Source organism: Prosopis cineraria, unplaced genomic scaffold (genome assembly GCF_029017545.1).
Source record: "Prosopis cineraria cultivar Desert tree isolate PC_DT_omini unplaced genomic scaffold, ASM2901754v1 PC2, whole genome shotgun sequence".
In the NCBI taxonomy this organism is placed as follows: Eukaryota; Viridiplantae; Streptophyta; class Magnoliopsida; order Fabales; family Fabaceae; genus Prosopis; species Prosopis cineraria.
In genome coordinates this window covers 11,862,044-11,881,951 of record NW_026555333.1, presented here as the reverse complement: position 1 = coordinate 11,881,951, position 19,908 = coordinate 11,862,044, and the positions used below count along the sequence as shown (strand labels likewise).

General features: G+C 35.6%; 1 long non-coding RNA gene across 19 annotated transcripts in view; it reads left to right on the top strand.

The window, feature by feature from the left end:
* Window positions 1-4,044: 4,044 nt before the first annotated feature.
* Window positions 4,045-19,908, top strand: part of LOC129302946 (uncharacterized) — a 32,448-nt gene continuing 16,584 nt past the window's right edge. For 2 of the 19 annotated variants that reach the window (XR_008591361.1, XR_008591344.1), the window contains exons 1-4: window positions 4,045-4,353; window positions 5,897-16,708; window positions 17,019-17,120; window positions 18,133-19,593. This is a non-coding gene — a long non-coding RNA (uncharacterized LOC129302946). Of the gene's footprint in view, window positions 4,354-5,596; window positions 16,709-16,800; window positions 16,869-17,018; window positions 18,042-18,132; window positions 19,594-19,908 lie in introns of all 19 variants that reach the window. The other 17 variants (XR_008591359.1, XR_008591349.1, XR_008591347.1 and 14 more) reach the window with 17 other exon arrangements.

Below are 19,908 nucleotides of genomic sequence, written 5' to 3'. Positions count from 1 at the left end.
TTTCAATGCAAAGTTTCTACAATCAAAGCTCAAGAATTTAATATTATATTCTAAGAAATGAATAGGACAATGACAACAGACGAAGCCTAATGGACAGACTTTATAGGCCCAACTACATATATATACTTAGTAGGAAAAAATAGCAGAATGGCTAGAAATTTTAATCAATGGTATGAAGAAATAAAAAGTAATTACATGGAGAATCAGAAAACACCAAGAAGAAGATCTGTTAAGTATTATCCGAATATGTAAATCATAAGTGTAAGTATTGTGATGAAAGAAGAATCTCAGAAAAAGACTGTGAAGACTCTACTATTAATCTAAACATTTTGGAATAATCTGCCGATAGAAGATAAGAGTAAATCTGCTGACAAAACAAAGCAAAAAAATAGATAGCTGAAGCATGAAGACAAAAGAAGAAAGTAGCACACAAGATAAAAAGGAGCCGAAAGTACCAGACAAGATAAAAAGAGCCTATAAGATAAAAAGAAATGAGGAAAACAAAGAGAAAAGTAGCCAAAAAGTATTTTGTGTTGGCGACACCGGCGGCAGACGTGTACAGCGAACTCCTGATTGGTTGCTTGAGTCGTGCCCAGAAGGACACTGTCCTTAAGAATTATTCCGGCACACCCTCCGACGTCCGGCAGTTCCTTAGGATTAAACAAGCACCTCCTCGCTGGAATGAGGGAACAGAACAATGGAGACCAAACGTAGGCACAGACGAACACGGACAGATTTACAGAGGGAGGAAGAGAGAACCCCGAAAACTCAAGAGGCTTGTGTTTCGCTCTGTCTGCACCCATGGCTATATATAGCCCGAAGGTGGACATGAACGTTGAGGGGGTTACCACCGGATTAAAAGCTCGGTTACACTCTCATAAAAATTGTTTAAAAACTTGTCTGGAAACGTTGGGGTTACACAAATGTATGTAAAACGCATTCAACCTCCTGTCTGGAAACGTTAGGAAGACAAACGTTTAGAAAAATTAATTTGTTTAATGATCAAAAAAACGTTCTTGGTTTGATTTCAAATTCCAGACAGCCAAAATTTGAGTTTCTCCAGCAAGCCAAAATAATTATTTATTTGTAAAAATAATTCGGTAAAAGGAACCCACTACCTCTTGAACTCGCGCGCAGGGGGGTGAATCGGCTGATTTCAACTGCGATTGCCCTGAGTTGGCCTGTCTCATGTGCGCGAAGCCACTTCTCTTCCAAGCCCATTTTACGAGCTCTCTTCATTCCTTAGTATATATACACTAGGAGAGTCTTTCTTTTAATCAATGTGAGACTTTGACACACACACACTTTTGACACACATACAACATTTTGTCTATTGTAATTATTTTTGAAGATCATAGTTAGGTTAATGTAACTAGGGTTAAAATGTCAACTCTATATAAAATTATGTAATCTTAGTTATAGAGCAAGCTTTCTTGTATTGAGTTCAAAGTTTTCTGAACACTGTTTTCTCACTATCAATAAAATATCTTCTTTCAATTACTTTCATATCCAACAATTCAACTATTTGAGCAAGTAATTCGGGCATGATTTATGAGTAATTTTTTATTTAGATATTAAGGAGGGATTATTGTCTGATCCTTAATACAATGATAGTTTTGTAATGATTCTTTAAGGGGATTATTAGTTGTATGCTACCATAGTTATGCCTCTTGTAGAAAATGAATGAAGGCTGTACTGAAATGATTTGAAGAGGGAAAGGTATGCGCCGGATTGAAGTTCTAGCCTAGTAATTCTCTATATGAAAGAAGACAGAGACCCTTTCATAACTCGAGTCATTATTGGTCAAACCCTATGGTAGGATATAGCTAGTCTGTTTATATTTTTAATAATTAATATAGCATATAAATTAATTTTATTTTTGATTCAGTCCTTAAATATATTAGTATTAAATTATTATACTATATTATTTTAATTTTAGTTTAAAATTTTAAATAAGGTGAATTTACGTGTCAAGTGAAAAGAGATAATCAAGTTCGGGTTCTAAATAGAGAATTATTTCCTATGAATTGTTTTAACAAAATGTTGAAATTTAAAAATAAATAATTTTTAAATAATTTAAAAGGCTGTATTATTTTATAAAGATTTTATAAAAAAATAGATATTATTTATTTTGTTGCAATATTTAAAAATAATTATTATTTAGTTGTTTTAAATTGGATTAAGGTGCATTTTTGTTTCTGCATTTTCTTTCCAAGAGTGCCAAGCATCTTTTACTAATAAGTAAGACATTTTCTTCCTAAATCATTTTTTAGAGGAATTGAAATCTTTTTCATTAGTGATCCATTAATAGAGGGAGATTTTATTTCTCTATAGAATGATTTAGAGAAAAATGCCCACTTATAGTATAAAGTGCCTAACTTTCTTCAAAGAAAGGTACATAGAGAAAAATGCACTTTAACCTTTTAAAATATACAAAAAAAATATTATGATTTTTCTCAAGTTCCTAAAAATTTTTCAAACATTAATGATTTTTTTATGAAATAACTAAAATACCTTCAATTTAAAATAAACATATTAGTGATTAACTTTAGTTTAAATAATGATTATTTTTCTTCCAGTAATGACCAGAATGAAACAATAAATTACAACTTTGCTTATGCAAATTTTTGATTCACTAAAATCTAAGTGTTATAAATATCCTTTACATTCCATTCTGGCTATTACTTAAAAAAAAAAAAGAGAGCAATTATTACTTAAACTAAATTAGTCTCTAATATTTACTTTTAGATTAAAGTGCATTTTTAACCATGTACTTTCCTTTCATAAGCACTGAACACTTTATATTAATAAGTAATGCATTTTTTTTAAATTAGTTTTTAGAAGAGCAAAACTCGCTTCCATCAGTGAAGGAAAATTTTTGCTCATCTAAAAAATGATATATGAAAAAAATGCCTTACATTTTAGTATAGGATGCCCAACATTTCTCAAAAGAAAGAATAGGGGCAAAAATGCATTTTAATCTTTTTAAATTTTATGATATCTTTTTTTATATTTATTTATGAAAAATAGTTTATTATTTAATTATTTTACAATTTTATTATATATTTATTATTTTTATGACATTTCCTCTTATTTACCATATTATGTTATCTCCAGAAATTTTTAAAATAATCAGAAATTTATTTATTTTTATATTTTGATAGAAACTTATTTTCTTTTAAATTTTGATCACTTTAAAATTTTAAAATTTTTTATAAAATATAATTCTTCTGAAATGTTTAAATAAATGAACCCTAAATATTGTATAAACAAGATTTAAGAATAAAAAAATATTGCATTAATAAACTTTTTTAAAAATACCTTTGCTAGAAAAATTTTATAAACAAAAAGATTTAAGAATAAAAAAGTTATGGGAGAGAAAAACATCTGTTTATAAAAAAAGGCATCTTTTTTTTTTGGCCATCGTTTATTAAAAAAAGGCATCACCTCTCGAATAATATTTAAGCAACGCTTTTTATTTTTTTTTAAAAAAAGCAACACTACCTTTATATGGTAATGTTTTAAAGAAATTTAATATTTCAGATATTGTTTTAAATTTTTTAAAAAGATGCAATTTTTTTCTTAGGGAAGAATGCTCCCTTTGATTTTTTTTTTTGACGAAACTTCCTCTTTTAAATGAGAATTTCTGTTTAGGCCAGATTTTGATTCCGAACAAAATTGAGTTGCAAAACATATTTTTGAGGCTTGTAAAGAGAAAAAAAAATAGCTGCCCAGGTCATTATAAAAAAAGAAAAATATAATTTTTATTCTTATAATTTTATTAAATTTTATTTTTAATTCCTGTAAATTTTTTAGTGTTTGCAGTCAGAATAAAAATATTAAAAATTAAAATTATCGATATTTAAAAAAATAAAAATTACCAAATCGTTCTGAATTTTTAAAAACTGAAAATATGAAAAAAAATTACAGAAACTAGCAAAATTTAATAAAAATGCTACCACCGACATTATGATATTCGCTTGCCACGCACGCTCCTTTGTACAATCCCTAATCCCTAATTAAACCCGCCCCCGTTGTACAAACCCTAACATCCAACGGTCAAGTGACTGGCGGTTCTTGCGCACAGCCATTGACAATAGGGCTCCTCGCACACTGCTCCCCAGGCGAGACACAAGATCTAGTACGGAGCGGGTCTACTGAGGATAAAGATGGGTTTTTACGCGAGCAAGAAGGATGCAGTGCCCAAGGAGGCTGCCACCTCATAAATAGCAGCGGCATCGGAAAGCTCAAAAGGCTGCCAATTATCTTGCGAATGGAGTCGGTGAAAACCTGATACTTGACCGTATGTGCACCGGTGTCCTCTGTTCACATGCTCTTTCGAGGGATGTTCGGGTGAGTTCTTTATTTGTTACCCTCGAGAATGATTTAATAGAAGATACTGCCCTTGTTGTGCCCTTCTGGATGATTTCTTTAGTTATAAAGAGAAGGTCTTTCGATGCTGGGTGGTTGGTTAGCATGTGTGTCGCCCTAAGTTCAAGGTTATGAACCTTTATTTATTCCTTGAGGAAAAGAGAAGTCCGTTTTTGTTTGCTAGTAACACGAGCGAGATTCTTCTGAAGTAATCAATTATGAGGATCATATACCTGTTGAAAGAGCAAAGCGTGGAGATTTGATCTTGTTGCGTTAATTAGCTGCAACCGTAGGGTTCTTGAGACTGAATGATAGCCACGGTGACCGTTATTGTGTGTGCATGACCATTTTAACCAATATGTTTCAAGTGAATTCTTCTGGTTATATATGATTGAAAAGGCCAAGAGGGCTGTTGCAATGAAATTATCATTTCTTGTAAATGATTATCCAATGTGAGCCCTTGGAGAGGTAGAGCATGACATTGGTTTGTGTTATTTTTGCTAAGGTGGCATGTCCTTTAGGACATTCGATGAAACATTTGATTTAACCTGTGCTTAAATTTATAACATTATTTAAGTGTAATTAATCATCTCGAATAGTTATTTAATGTGACAGCAGTGAAACAGAGATACGTTTTGCATATTCTATATATTTTGTAGTATCTAAAAATTGTATTGTATTTAACTCCAATAATGTGTGAGATTTGACAGGATTTCGTTTTCTTTGGCCTTGACTTACAAAGTAGTCGTAATGTTCATTAAATGCAGGACTTGAGTTCTATCAAAATGGGATATGTGTACCCTTGGAGAAACAACTGTACTTTAATTTGAAATTAATTGTTTTGCCTTGGGATACTTAATGCACCCGTACAGGGATCAATGACGTTTAAATGTTTTGATTCCTAATCTAGATGTGCATAAATATATATTTAGGGGATTACTTTTTCCTTTCAGTTTAGACTACTGTGCATATGTTGTTGCTTGTAGTCCCCTAAAATATGTGTACTTATATCATTCATTGCTTCATCTAAATGCTTGTATAGAAATGTGCGTAAATTGAGACAAATTATGGAGGCTTGAAATTGACATGCAGAGTTGCAATGATATTCCTTGCATTTTTGTCTTGTGCCTTATCTATGAAAATCTAAATGTCCAGAAATATTTTTTTACAGTGACTACTTTTTCCTTCCAGCTTAGACTATCTGTGCCTATGCTGCTTCTTGTAGGCCCCCAAAATGTATGCTGCATGTGTCATTCATGGCTTCTTTGCTTGTATTGAAATGCGGGTAAATTGTGGCCTATGTGGGAGGCTTGACATTACATTGACATGCAGAGGTGCAATAATATTCCTTGCATGCATGTCTTGTGCAATATTTTTCAAAATCAGATATGTGGCTCGTGAGACAATTGATGGTACATGATTTTATATATAGACAGCTTTGCTGGGCGTTTTATCATGCTTCTTAATGCACTGGGACATGGCTCAATGACAATTATGTGATCTGATGCCTAATCTAAATGTGCAGAAATACACTTATATGGGGGACTACTTTTTCCTTTCAGCTTAGACCATCCGTGCCTATGGTACTTCTTGTAGTCCCCAAAATATGCGCCACATGTACCATGCATGACTTCATCTAAAAGCTTGTATCGAAATGCGGGTAAATTGTGGCCTATGTGGGAGGCTTGACATTACATTGACATGCAGAGGTGCAATAATATTCCTTGCATGCATGTCTTGTGCAATATTTTTCAAAATCAGATATGTGGCTCGTGAGACAATTGATGGTACATGATTTTATATATGGACAGCTTTGCTTGGCGTTTTATCATGCTTCTTAATGCATTGGGACATGGCTCAATGACAATTATGTGATTTGATGCCTAATCTAAATGTGCAGAGATACACTTTTATGGGGGACTACTTTTTCCTTTCAGCTTAGACCATTCGTGCCTATGGTACTTCCTGTAGTCCCCAAAATATGCGCCACATGTACCATGCATGACTTCATCTAAAAGCTTGTATCGAAATGCGGGTAAATTGTGGCCTATGTGGGAGGCTTGACATTACATTGACATGCAGAGGTGGAATAATATTCCTTGCATGCATGTCTTGTGCAATATTTTTCAAAATCAGATATGTGGCTCGTGAGACAATTGACAGTACATGATTTTATATATAGACAGCTTTGCTGGGCGTTTTATCATGCTTCTTAATGCACTGGGACATGGCTCAATGACAATTATGTGATCTGATGCCTAATCTAAATGTGCAGAAATACACTTATATGGGGGACTACTTTTTCCTTTCAGCTTAGACCATCCGTGCCTATGGTACTTCTTGTAGTCCCCAAAATATGCGCCACATGTAGGATGCATGACTTCATCTAAAAGCTTGTATCGAAATGCGGGTAACTTGTGGCCTATGTGGGAGGCTTGACATTACATTGACATGCAGAGGTGCAATAATATTCCTTGCATGCATGTCTTGTGCAATATTTTTCAAAATCAGATATGTGGCTCGTGAGACAATTGAGGGTACATGATTTTATATATGGACAGCTTTGCTTGGCGTTTTATCATGCTTCTTAATGCACTGGGACATGGCTCAATGACAATTATGTGATTTGATGCCTAATCTAAATGTGCAGAGATACACTTTTATGGGGGACTACTTTTTCCTTTCAGCTGAGACCATCCGTGCCTATGGTACTTCCTGAAGTCCCCAAAATATGCGCCACATGTACCATGCATGACTTCATCTAAAAGCTTGTATCGAAATGCGGGTAAATTGTGGCCTATGTGGGAGGCTTGACATTACATTGACATGCAGAGGTGGAATAATATTCCTTGCATGCTTGTCTTGTGCAATATTTTTCAAAATCAGATATGTGGCTCGTAAGACAATTGACAGTACATGATTTTATATATAGACAGCTTTGCTGGGCGTTTTATCATGCTTTTTAATGCACTGGGACATGGCTCAATGACAATTATGTGATTTGGTGCCTAATCTAAATGTGCAGAAATACACTTATATGGGGGACTACGTTTTCCTTTCAGCTTAGACCAGCCGTGCCTATGGTACTTCTTGTAGTCCCCAAAATATGCGCCACATGTAGGATGCATGACTTCATCTAAAAGCTTGTATCGAAATGCGGGCAACTTGTGGCCTATGTGGGAGGCTTGACATTACATTGACATGCAGAGGTGCAATAATATTCCTTGCATGCATGTCTTGTGCAATATTTTTCAAAATCAGATATGTGGCTCGTGAGACAATTGATGGTACATGATTTTATATATGGACAGCTTTGCTTGGCATTTTATCATGCTTCTTAATGCACTGGGACATGGCTCAATGACAATTATGTGATCTGATGCCTAATCTAAATGTGCAGAAATACACTTATATGGGGGACTATTTTTTCCTTTCAGCTTAGACCATCCGTGCCTATGGTACTTCTTGTAGTCCCCAAAATATGCGCCACATGTAGGATGCATGACTTCATCTAAAAGCTTCTATTGAAATGCGGGTAACTTGTGGCCTATGTGGGAGGCTTTACATTACATTGACATGCAGAGGTGCAATAATATTCCTTGCATGCATGTCTTGTGCAATATTTTTCAAAATCAGATATGTGGCTCGTGAGACAATTGAGGGTACATGATTTTATATATGGACAACTTTGCTTGGCGTTTTATCATGCTTCTTAATGCACTGGGACATGGCTCAATGACAATTATGTGATTTGATGCCTAATCTAAATGTGCAGAGATACACTTTTATGGGGGACTACTTTTTCCTTTCAGCTGAGACCATCCGTGCCTATGGTACTTCCTGTAGTCCCCAAAATATGCGCCACATGTACCATGCATGACTTCATCTAAAAGCTTGTATCGAAATGCGGGTAAATTGTGGCCTATGTGGGAGGCTTGACATTACATTGACATGCAGAGGTGGAATAATATTCCTTGCATGCATGTCTTGTGCAATATTTTTCAAAATCAGATATGTGGCTCGTGAGACAATTGACAGTACATGATTTTATATATAGACAGCTTTGCTGGGCGTTTTATCATGCTTCTTAATGCACTGGGACATGGCTCAATGACAATTATGTGACCTGATGCCTAATCTAAATGTGCAGAAATACACTTATATGGGGGACTACTTTTTCCTTTCAGCTTAGACCATCCGTGCCTATGGTACTTCTTGTAGTTCCCAAAATATGCGCCACATGTAGGATGCATGACTTCATCTAAAAGCTTGTATCGAAATGCGGGTAACTTGTGGCCTATGTGGGAGGCTTGACATTACATTGACATGCAGAGGTGCAATAATATTCCTTGCATGCATGTCTTGTGCAATATTTTTCAAAATCAGATATGTGGCTCGTGAGACAATTGATGGTACATGATTTTATATATGGACAGCTTTGCTTGGCGTTTTATCATGCTTCTTAATGCACTGGGACATGGCTCAATGACAATTATGTGATTTGATGCCTAATCTAAATGTGCAGAGATACACTTTTATGGGGGACTACTTTTTCCTTTCAGCTGAGACCATCCGTGCCTATGGTACTTCCTGTAGTCCCCAAAATATGCGCCACATGTACCATGCATGACTTCATCTAAAAGCTTGTATCGAAATGCGGGTAAATTGTGGCCTATGTGGGAGGCTTGACATTACATTGACATGCAGAGGTGGAATAATATTCCTTGCATGCATGTCTTGTGCAATATTTTTCAAAATCAGATATGTGGCTCGTGAGACAATTGACAGTACATGATTTTATATATAGACAGCTTTGCTGGGCGTTTTATCATGCTTCTTAATGCACTGGGACATGGCTCAATGACAATTATGTGACCTGATGCCTAATCTAAATGTGCAGAAATACACTTATATGGGGGACTACTTTTTCCTTTCAGCTTAGACCATCCGTGCCTATGGTACTTCTTGTAGTCCCCAAAATATGCGCCACATGTAGGATGCATGACTTCATCTAAAAGCTTGTATCGAAATGCGGGTAACTTGTGGCCTATGTGGGAGGCTTGACATTACATTGACATGCAGAGGTGCAATAATATTCCTTGCATGCATGTCTTGTGCAATATTTTTCAAAATCAGATATGTGGCTCGTGAGACAATTGATGGTACATGATTTTATATATGGACAGCTTTGCTTGGCGTTTTATCATGCTTCTTAATGCACTGGGACATGGCTCAATGACAATTATGTGATTTGATGCCTAATCTAAATGTGCAGAGATACACTTTTATGGGGGACTACTTTTTCCTTTCAGCTGAGACCATCCGTGCCTATGGTACTTCCTGTAGTCCCCAAAATATGCGCCACATGTACCATGCATGACTTCATCTAAAAGCTTGTATCGAAATGCGGGTAAATTGTGGCCTATGTGGGAGGCTTGACATTACATTGACATGCAGAGGTGGAATAATATTCCTTGCATGCATGTCTTGTGCAATATTTTTCAAAATCAGATATGTGGCTCGTGAGACAATTGACAGTACATGATTTTATATATAGACAGCTTTGCTGGGCGTTTTATCATGCTTCTTAATGCACTGGGACATGGCTCAATGACAATTATGTGATCTGATGCCTAATCTAAATGTGCAGAAATACACTTATATGGGGGACTACTTTTTCCTTTCAGCTTAGACCATCCGTGCCTATGGTACTTCCTGTAGTCCCCAAAATATGCGCCACATGTAGGATGCATGACTTCATCTAAAAGCTTGTATCGAAATGCGGGTAACTTGTGGCCTATGTGGGAGGCTTGACATTACATTGACATGCAGAGGTGCAATAATATTCCTTGCATGCATGTCTTGTGCAATATTTTTCAAAATCAGATATGTGGCTCGTGAGACAATTGATGGTACATGATTTTATATATGGACAGCTTTGCTTGGCGTTTTATCATGCTTCTTAATGCACTGGGACATGGCTCAATGACAATTATGTGATTTGATGCCTAATCTAAATGTGCAGAGATACACTTTTATGGGGGACTACTTTTTCCTTTCAGCTGAGACCATCCGTGCCTATGGTACTTCCTGTAGTCCCCAAAATATGCGCCACATGTACCATGCATGACTTCATCTAAAAGCTTGTATCGAAATGCGGGTAAATTGTGGCCTATGTGGGAGGCTTGACATTACATTGACATGCAGAGGTGGAATAATATTCCTTGCATGCATGTCTTGTGCAATATTTTTCAAAATCAGATATGTGGCTCGTGAGACAATTGACAGTACATGATTTTATATATAGACAGCTTTGCTGGGCGTTTTATCATGCTTCTTAATGCACTGGGACATGGCTCAATGACAATTATGTGATCTGATGCCTAATCTAAATGTGCGGAAATACACTTATATGGGGGACTATTTTTTCCTTTCAGCTTAGACCATCCGTGTTGTAGTCCCCAAAATATGCGCCACATGTAGGATGCATGACTTCATCTAAAAGCTTGTATCGAAATGCGGGTAAATTGTGGCCTATGTGGGAGGCTTGACATTACATTGACATGCAGAGGTGCAATAATATTCCTTGCATGCATGTCTTGTGCAATATTTTTCAAAATCAGATATGTGGCTCGTGAGACAATTGATGGTACATGATTTTATATATGGACAGCTTTGCTTGGCATTTTATCATGCTTCTTATTGCACTGGGACATGGCTCAATGACAATTATGTGATCTGATGCCTAATCTAAATGTGCAGAAATACACTTATATGGGGGACTACTTTTTCCTTTCAGCTTAGACCATCCGTGCCTATGGTACTTCTTGTAGTCCCCAAAATATGCGCCACATGTAGGATGCATGACTTCATCTAAAAGCTTGTATCGAAATGCGGGTAACTTGTGGCCTATGTGGGAGGCTTGACATTACATTGACATGCAGAGGTGCAATAATATTCCTTGCATGCATGTCTTGTGCAATATTTTTCAAAATCAGATATGTGGCTCGTGAGACAATTGAGGGTACATGATTTTATATATGGACAGCTTTGCTTGGCGTTTTATCATGCTTCTTAATGCACTGGGACATGGCTCAATGACAATTATGTGATTTGATGCCTAATCTAAATGTGCAGAGATACACTTATATGGGGGACTACTTTTTCCTTTCAGCTTAGACCATCCGTGCCTATGGTACTTCCTGTAGTCCCCAAAATATGCGCCACATGTACCATGCATGACTTCATCTAAAAGCTTGTATCGAAATGCGGGTAAATTGTGGCCTATGTGGGAGGCTTGACATTACATTGACATGCAGAGGTGGAATAATATTCCTTGCATGCATGTCTTGTGCAATATTTTTCAAAATCAGATATGTGGCTCGTGAGACAATTGACAGTACATGATTTTATATATGGACAGCTTTGCTGGGCGTTTTATCATGCTTCGTAATGCACTGGGACATGGCTCAATGACAATTATGTTATTTGATGCCTAATCTAAATGTGCAGAAATACACTTATATGGGGGACTACTTTTTCCTTTCAGCTTAGACCATCCGTGCCTATGGTACTTCCTGTAGTCCCCAAAATATGCGCCACATGTACCATGCATGACTTCATCTAAAAGCTTGTATCGAAATGCGGGTAAATTGTGGCCTATGTGGGAGGCTTGACATTACATTGACATGCAGAGGTGCAATAATATTCCTTGCATGCATGTCTTGTGCAATATTTTTCAAAATCAGATATGTGGCTCGTGAGACAATTGATGGTACATGATTTTATATATGGACAGCTTTGCTTGGCGTTTTATCATGCTTCTTAATGCATTGAGACATGGCTCAATGACAATTATGTGATTTGATGCCTAATCTAAATGTGCAGAAATATACTTATATAGGGACTGCCTTTTCCTTTCAGCTTAGACCATCCGTGCCTATGGTACTTCTTGGAGGCCCCAAAATATGCGCTAGTTGTATCATTCATGACTTCATCTAAAGCTTATATCGAAATGTGGGTAAATTGTGGCTTATGTGGGAGGCTTGCCATTGACATGCAGAGGTGCAATAATATTCCTTGCATGCATGTCTTGTGCAATATTTTTCAAAATCAGATATGTGGCTCGTGAGACGATTGATGGTAGTCGATATTTTATAGATGGTGTTGCATTAGCATTTTTTATGCTTCTCAATGCATTGGCACGTGGATCAATGACAATTATTTGATTTGGTGCCTAATCTAAATTTGCAAAAATATATTTTATGGGGGCTGCTTTTTATTTTCAGCTTATACTATCCATGCCTAAGTTGCTTCTTGTAGCCCCCCAAAATATGTTTTCATTTATCGCTCATTGCTTCATTTGAAGGCTTGCATGGAAATGTTTGGTAAATTGAGATCGATCCTTGGAGGCTTTAAATTGACATGCAGAGGTGCAATAATATTCCTTGCATGCATGTCTTGTGCGGTATTTTTCAAAATCGGATATGTGGCTTGCTAGACAGTTGACGGTACTTGATTTTATGTAGACGGCTTTGCTTTGGCATTTTATCATGCTTCTCAATGTACCAAGACAAGGCTCAATGACACTTTTGTGATTTGGTGCCTAATCTAAATGTGTAGAAATATATACAAGGACTACTTTTTCCTCTGAGCTTAGACTATTCGTGCCTATGCTGTGCCCCCAAAAATATATGCTGCATGTGTCACTCATGGCTTCATCTGAATGCTCGTATCAAAATGTGGGTGAATTGTGGCTTATGTGGGCGGCTTGACATTGACATGCAGCGGTGCAATAATATTCCTTACAGGCTTGTCTCGTGCAGCATTTTTCAAAATTTGATATGTGGCTTCCTAGACAATTGACAGTACATGATTTTATACGTAGACGGCTTTCCTTTGGCGTTTTATCATGCTTCTTAGTGCATTGGGACATGGGTCAATGACAATTATGTGATTTGATGCCTAATCTAAATGTGCAGAGATACACTTATATGGGGGACTACTTTTTCCTTTCAGCTTAGACCATCCGTGCCTATGGTACTTCCTGTAGTCCCCAAAATATGCGCCACATGTACCATGCATGACTTCATCTAAAAGCTTGTATCGAAATGCGGGTAAATTGTGGCCTATGTGGGAGGCTTGACATTACATTGACATGCAGAGGTGCAATAATATTCCTTGCATGCATGTCTTGTGCAATATTTTTCAAAATCAGATATGTGGCTCGTGAGACAATTGACGGTACTCGATTTTTTATAGATGGTGTTGCTTTAGTATTTTTTCATGCTTCTCAATGCACTGGGACATGGCTCAATGACAATTATGTGATTTGGTGCCTAATCTAAATTTGCAAAAATATCTTTTTATAGGGACTACTTTTTATTTTCAGCTTATACTATCCATGCCTAAGTTGCTTCTTGTAGTCCCCCAAAATGTGTGCTACATGTGTCATTCATGACTTCATCTAAGTGCTTGTATCGAAATGTGGGAAAATTGTGGCTTGTGTGGGAGGCTTGATATTGACATGTAGAGGTGCAATAATATACCTTAAATGCATATCTTTTGCGGTATTTTTCAAAGTCAGATATGTGGCTTGCTAGATGATTGATGATACTTGATTTTATATGGATGGCTTTGCTATGGCATTTTATCAATCTTCTCAATGTACTCAGACAAGGCTCAATAGCAATTTTGTTATTTGATGCCTAATCTAAATGTGCATTAATATATATTTATGGGGACTGATTTTTCTTTTCATATTAGACTATTTGTGGCTATGCTGCTTCTTGTAGGCCCCCAAAATATGCACTACATGTATCATTCATTGCTTCATCAGAATGCTTGTATTGAGCTATGGATAAATTGAGGCTTATCATGGAAGCTTGAAATTGATTTGCATAGCTGCAATAATATTCCTTAAATGCTTGTCTTGTGCGGTATCTATCAAAATCTGATATGTGGCTTGTTTGTAAAACTACATTACTTTGATTTTATTTGGATGGCTTTGCTTTGGTATTTTATCATGCTTCTTAATGCACTTGGACAAGACTTGATGAATATTATGTGATTTGATGCCTAATCTAAATTTGCAGAAATATTCTTTTATGGTGATTACTTTTTCGTTCCAGTTTGGACTATTTGTGCCTATGCTGCTTCTTGTAGTCCCCAAAAATATATGCTGCATGTATCATTCATGGCTTCATCTGAATGATGGTATCAAAATGTGGGTTAATTGTGGCATATTTGGGAGGTTTGAAATTGACTTTCAGAGGTGCAATAATATTCCTTACATGCATGTCTTGTGCCTTGTTTTTCAAAATCGGATATTTGGCTTGCTAGACAATTGATGGTATTTGATTATATATAGATGGCTTTGCTTCAGCATTTTATTGTGTTCTTAATGCAAGGCTCAATGACAATTTTGTCATTTGATACTTGATCTAAATGTGCAGAAATGTATTTTTATGGTGACTGCTTTTTCCATCTAGCTTAGACTATCTATGCCTATCATGCTCTGCTTGTAGTCCCCCAAAATATGTGCTTCATTTATCGTTCATTGTTTTATTTGAAGGGTTGTATAGAAATGTGGTTAAATTGAGATTGATCCATGGAGGCTTTAAATTGACATGCAGAGGTGCAATAATATTCCTTACATGCATGTCTTTTGTGGTATCTTTCAAAGTCGCTTGCTAGACAGTTGATGGTACTTGATTTTATATAGATGGCTTTGCTTTGGCATTTTCTCAGGCTTCTTAATGCATTCGGACAAGGCGCAATGACAATTTTGTGATTTGATGCCTATTCTAAATTTGCAGAAGTATATATTTATAGGGACTACTTTTTCCTTTCAGCTTAGAAAATTTGTGCCTATGCTGCTTCTTGTAGTCCTCTCAAAAATATGCTACATGTATAATTCATTGCTTCATCAGAATGCTTGTATTGAAATGTGGCTTGCTAGAGAAATGACGGTACTTCGTTTTTATTTTGATGGCTTTTCTTTGGGATTTGATTCCTTATCTAAAGATGCAGGAATATATTTTTTGGCGGATTACTTTGCTTTTACTCTTAGATTATACATGGATATTCTCTTGGTGGCCCCCAACATATAATCTATATTTATCTTTTGATGTTTGGTTTAAATGCTGATATGCTAATGTGGTATGTTGAGAATGATTTAGATGTTTGGGCTTGACTTATAGAGCTGTTTTAATGTTTTGACATTCATACCTTGAGTTCTATCAAAACGGGATGTGGTTCCTTAGAATAGTGACCAAGCTTTTGTTTGAACTTGAGGTTTTGGCTATGGAATACTCAATGCACTCTTGCTCAATTACAATTATATCATTTGATGGATAATCTGAATGCATAAATATATTTTTATCTGTTCGTGTGGTGCTTGTAACCCCCCAAACTATGTGCTATATGTATGCTTCTATGGAAATTTGTGTATATTGAGGCTGGTTTTGGAGGCTGGAAAATTGGCATGTTGAGCTGCAACAATATTCGTTACATGCACTTTAACCCTATCAAATATGGATGTACTTTTATTTGAGTTAGATGCTTTTTCTTTGATATCTAATCATGCTTCTTAATTCATTCCGACAAGTTTTAGTGACAATTATGTCATTTAATGTCCAATCCAAATGTGTAGAAATATATTTACAGTGGGTTAGTTTGCTTTTCAACTTAGACTATCCTTGTCTATCCTACTTATTGTCCCCTAGCATGTATGCTAAATATGTAACATTTGATGCTTGGTTTGAATACTCATGTAAATGTGGGTAAATTGAGGTTGATATGGAGACCTTTACTTGACAAAGCTGCCATTATTTTCCTTATATGCATGCCTTAAAGATATATTAGCATGGGTTTTGTATCATTTGTTAAAAATGATATTTCTTAAGCTCTACAGAATTCTTTCAAGGTGAAAATGAAATGCTATGCATCATTTCAACCATTTATAACTTATATTTCCTCCATGCTTTTGACTTCTGGGATAGTTTGGTTTGACAATCATGATTTTACTTGGATTCTTGTAATATGAATAAGTTGTAAAGAGGTGGATGATACACTGAGGATGACAGAAAAGCAATTCTTGTACAAATTCTAGATTTAGTTGCCTTTTGTCATCTCCAAGGAGTCATTCACTGTGATCTAAAACCTTTTTTTTTTTTTTTTTGCTTTTTTTTTGGTGAAGGTATATAATTACCTCTCCAATGTATTATTTGTCACCCTACACATTTTGCTTGTTCCACAGAATTTTCTTTTTGCCTCAAAAGGAGATGATTCTCTGATGAAGGTTGTGGATTTGGTCTATCGGGTTTTGTTAGACCAGGTAATAATTGATTTATCTATGGTAGCATCAATTACTATAACTTAGTACCTGTACCATATTTAAGTTGCTAATTGATTTTATGTTCACTTTAGCTTCATTTTTGGTATAAGAGGATGGTTTAACAAAAATGTTCAAACTGGTAGAGAAATGAGAATAACTAGTAAGTCATATATCCCACTGTACATTATTAAATATAATCAATGCCTTTTGATTTCTTAAGCTATTGGCAGGGATTGCTGGTATTGTGGTAGTTCTACCTTATGTTTTGTAATTCACGATTGTATTCTATGCAATGCTATTTTCCTCACAGGGCAGCCAATCTTCTGAGGAAATTATAATGGAAAATATGATGGAAAGTGCATATTTAAGATGACTGGATCCCAATCTTTTCATCGCCTCGAATATTGATGGTGTGAGTGTTCTAGCCCCTTTCTTTATTGGATATGACTGCTGATTTCCACTTCTTTGTTTCTCTTTTTCTGTTTACCAATTATTTCTATTTTGATTGTTAGGATGATCTTTCAAATGCTTTTTTAAGTTTGAGCCAACTGGATGGAGTCTTGTGATGTCAAAATTTGTATATTAGTTGTAAACCATACTTGCAAATGTCTATTTCTTCCCGAATGAGAATTCAATCCTAGGATTACTGGATTTTTGAATTAGTCATTTCTTACTACATCTTAGGATAATCAAATTCATGATGCTTGTTAATGGATGTCAAGATAGCATATACATCTTCAAGTTTTATTACTGTATTTGGTGTAGATTTTTTAAAAGTTGGCATATCTCTCTGCCATACTCTCGGTTGCCTTTGTTGGATGAACCAAAAGAGACCTTGGCTATTTTTACTTACTTTTAACCAAAAGAAATTTTTTATGGGAATTAACTAAAATTTTTTTACTTGCTACCATATTCATATGGTGTGTTTGGTATTAAACTGCCCCCGGGGTGGAGTTCTTTGATGCGAGTAATAGTGAGAAGTTGGAAATGGAGGAATGAAAATGGCAGTTGTATGTGAACTCATTTTGTCACACTTAACATACTTGGGCTGTTTTTCGTTCAAAAAAAAAAAAAACATACTTGGGCTGTTAATTGATTCAAAATCTGTTGTTTAAATTAGTTTGTGTTTTCTTTATTTTCATATTCTGTCTGATTGAGTTCAGTTTAGTTTGGCAACGTTCCTAAGGAATACCAAGTGGAAATTTTTGTTTATATTCACATGACTTAGGAAGTCATGTCATTCTGCACTTTGGGCATTGGAGGTATGGGTCAGTTATTAGATTCTCCATTATACAGGTTTACCTGTAGAGCATTTCTCACTGTTTTTTGACAGGTTCATCTCCAAGCATAGTTCTTAATTATTCTTTGTTTTGTATTGTCTCCTGATTTTAAAAACTTACTATTTACTTCTCATATTCATGCAGATAAACGCCTCAATGATATTGTTGGCTGTGCCTACTATGTTGCACCTGAAGTGCTCCATAGATCTTACAGTGTTGAAGCAGACTTATGGAGTATCGGAGTTATTACATACATATTGTTAAGTGGAAGTAGACTAAGAATCTTCTGGCTTGTGCTAAGAGCTAATCCTAACTTTGATGATTCACCTTGGCCATCAATATCACCAGAAGCTAAAGACTTTGTCAAGAGGCTTTTGAACAATGACCATAGAAAAAGGATGTCTGCTGCCCAAGCTCTAGGTATCTGTTAGAATGTTCTGCTCAGACCCTGGTTGACTTAATAATTGAATCTTTGCAATCAAAATGCTCTCTCTCACTCTCTCTCTCCCCCTCTCTCTCACACACCCACGCACACCCACACACATCCTGATTTGAGAAATGAAAAAGATGCCATTCCTTTAGACATTTCAATCTTCAAGTCTGTCAAGTCACTCATGTGTGGGCCTCACCTTTCAAACGACCAGCGCTGAAGGTAACGGCTATTAAACAAAAACACCTTATCGTGTTTTTTATGCATTAACGATGTAGGCTTTCTCAAAAGCATTGCCAGAAGATGAACTCATCTTTCTAAGAGTGCGATTTTTAATTTCTAATATTTAAAACATTTTAAAACCCAAAACTATATGTGTGTGTGTGTGTTCCTTTCATTCTCCCCACACTTTAGTTTCTACTTCCCCACTAACATCAATCGCTTCTGCTCTCTTCAACCTCATATGATGAATCATGCATTTTTCAACCCCATATACTCAGTGGTAGGTGAGAAATCTTTTAAATTTTTAGAATTACTCTGAGTTTTCCTGTGTTTTGTTTTTTCAATTCTTTTATCCGAGGATTGACCTTTTTGCTTTTGTTATCCATGAATGATACATGGCGATCTTTAATGTAAGTAGCCTACAATTAAGTCAATGCAGGATTTGGATGTGTCTTTTGTTGGGCTTTTGAGGTATATCCTTCCAAAAATTGGTTCCTAACAATGGGAAATTTCATCTTTGGCAGGGTGTCGTTTTCCACTAGGTTGGTTTTTGTCAACAATGGTTTTGCTTTCTGTTCCAAGGTTTATTTGTTTGGAAAAAAGGTGTACGAGGGAGGGAGAATTGCAAACAACTTTATCCAATTCCTGTTGGGTTTGGTGTTTTATATTGATGTTTATATTATTTCAATATGTCATCATCATTTGTAAGACTTACAACTTGAAGGCAGACAAATTTATCTGATGATAAATCTTTGTTGTTCTACCAAGGGTGGTTGATTTTTTTTTTTTTAAATCTCATATTACATTCTAATAAAAGCACGTAGTTTCATAAGTTTTCCTTTAATGTCTTCATTCTTTAACAGAAAATCACAATTTTTCTTTGCAGTGACCATTTCGTTCAAATTAACTTTTCTAATTGGAGATTTCGATGCCAAGAACTCATGTCTCTTGAGGTAAGGTTTTTGATTGCTTCTACTTTATTCTACAATCTATGGGCATGAATATGATTACCTTTCTCTTTTTCCAATTAAGGAATTAATTCAATAATTTTACCGCCCATATGTTTTTTTTATTAAAAAGGGCTGGAATTTGTTGAAGAATTACATAATGGAAGGCTTGTAAATGGTGTATAGAATTTGTTTGGAATTATATAAATGGATACCAAAGGAGTGAAAGATTTGGTTCTTCTGAAGGAAATTCTCACTACAGAGTATTACTCCAAATTCACCTTTATATCACCTTTTGTCTTCTAATACTAAAATTGTCTT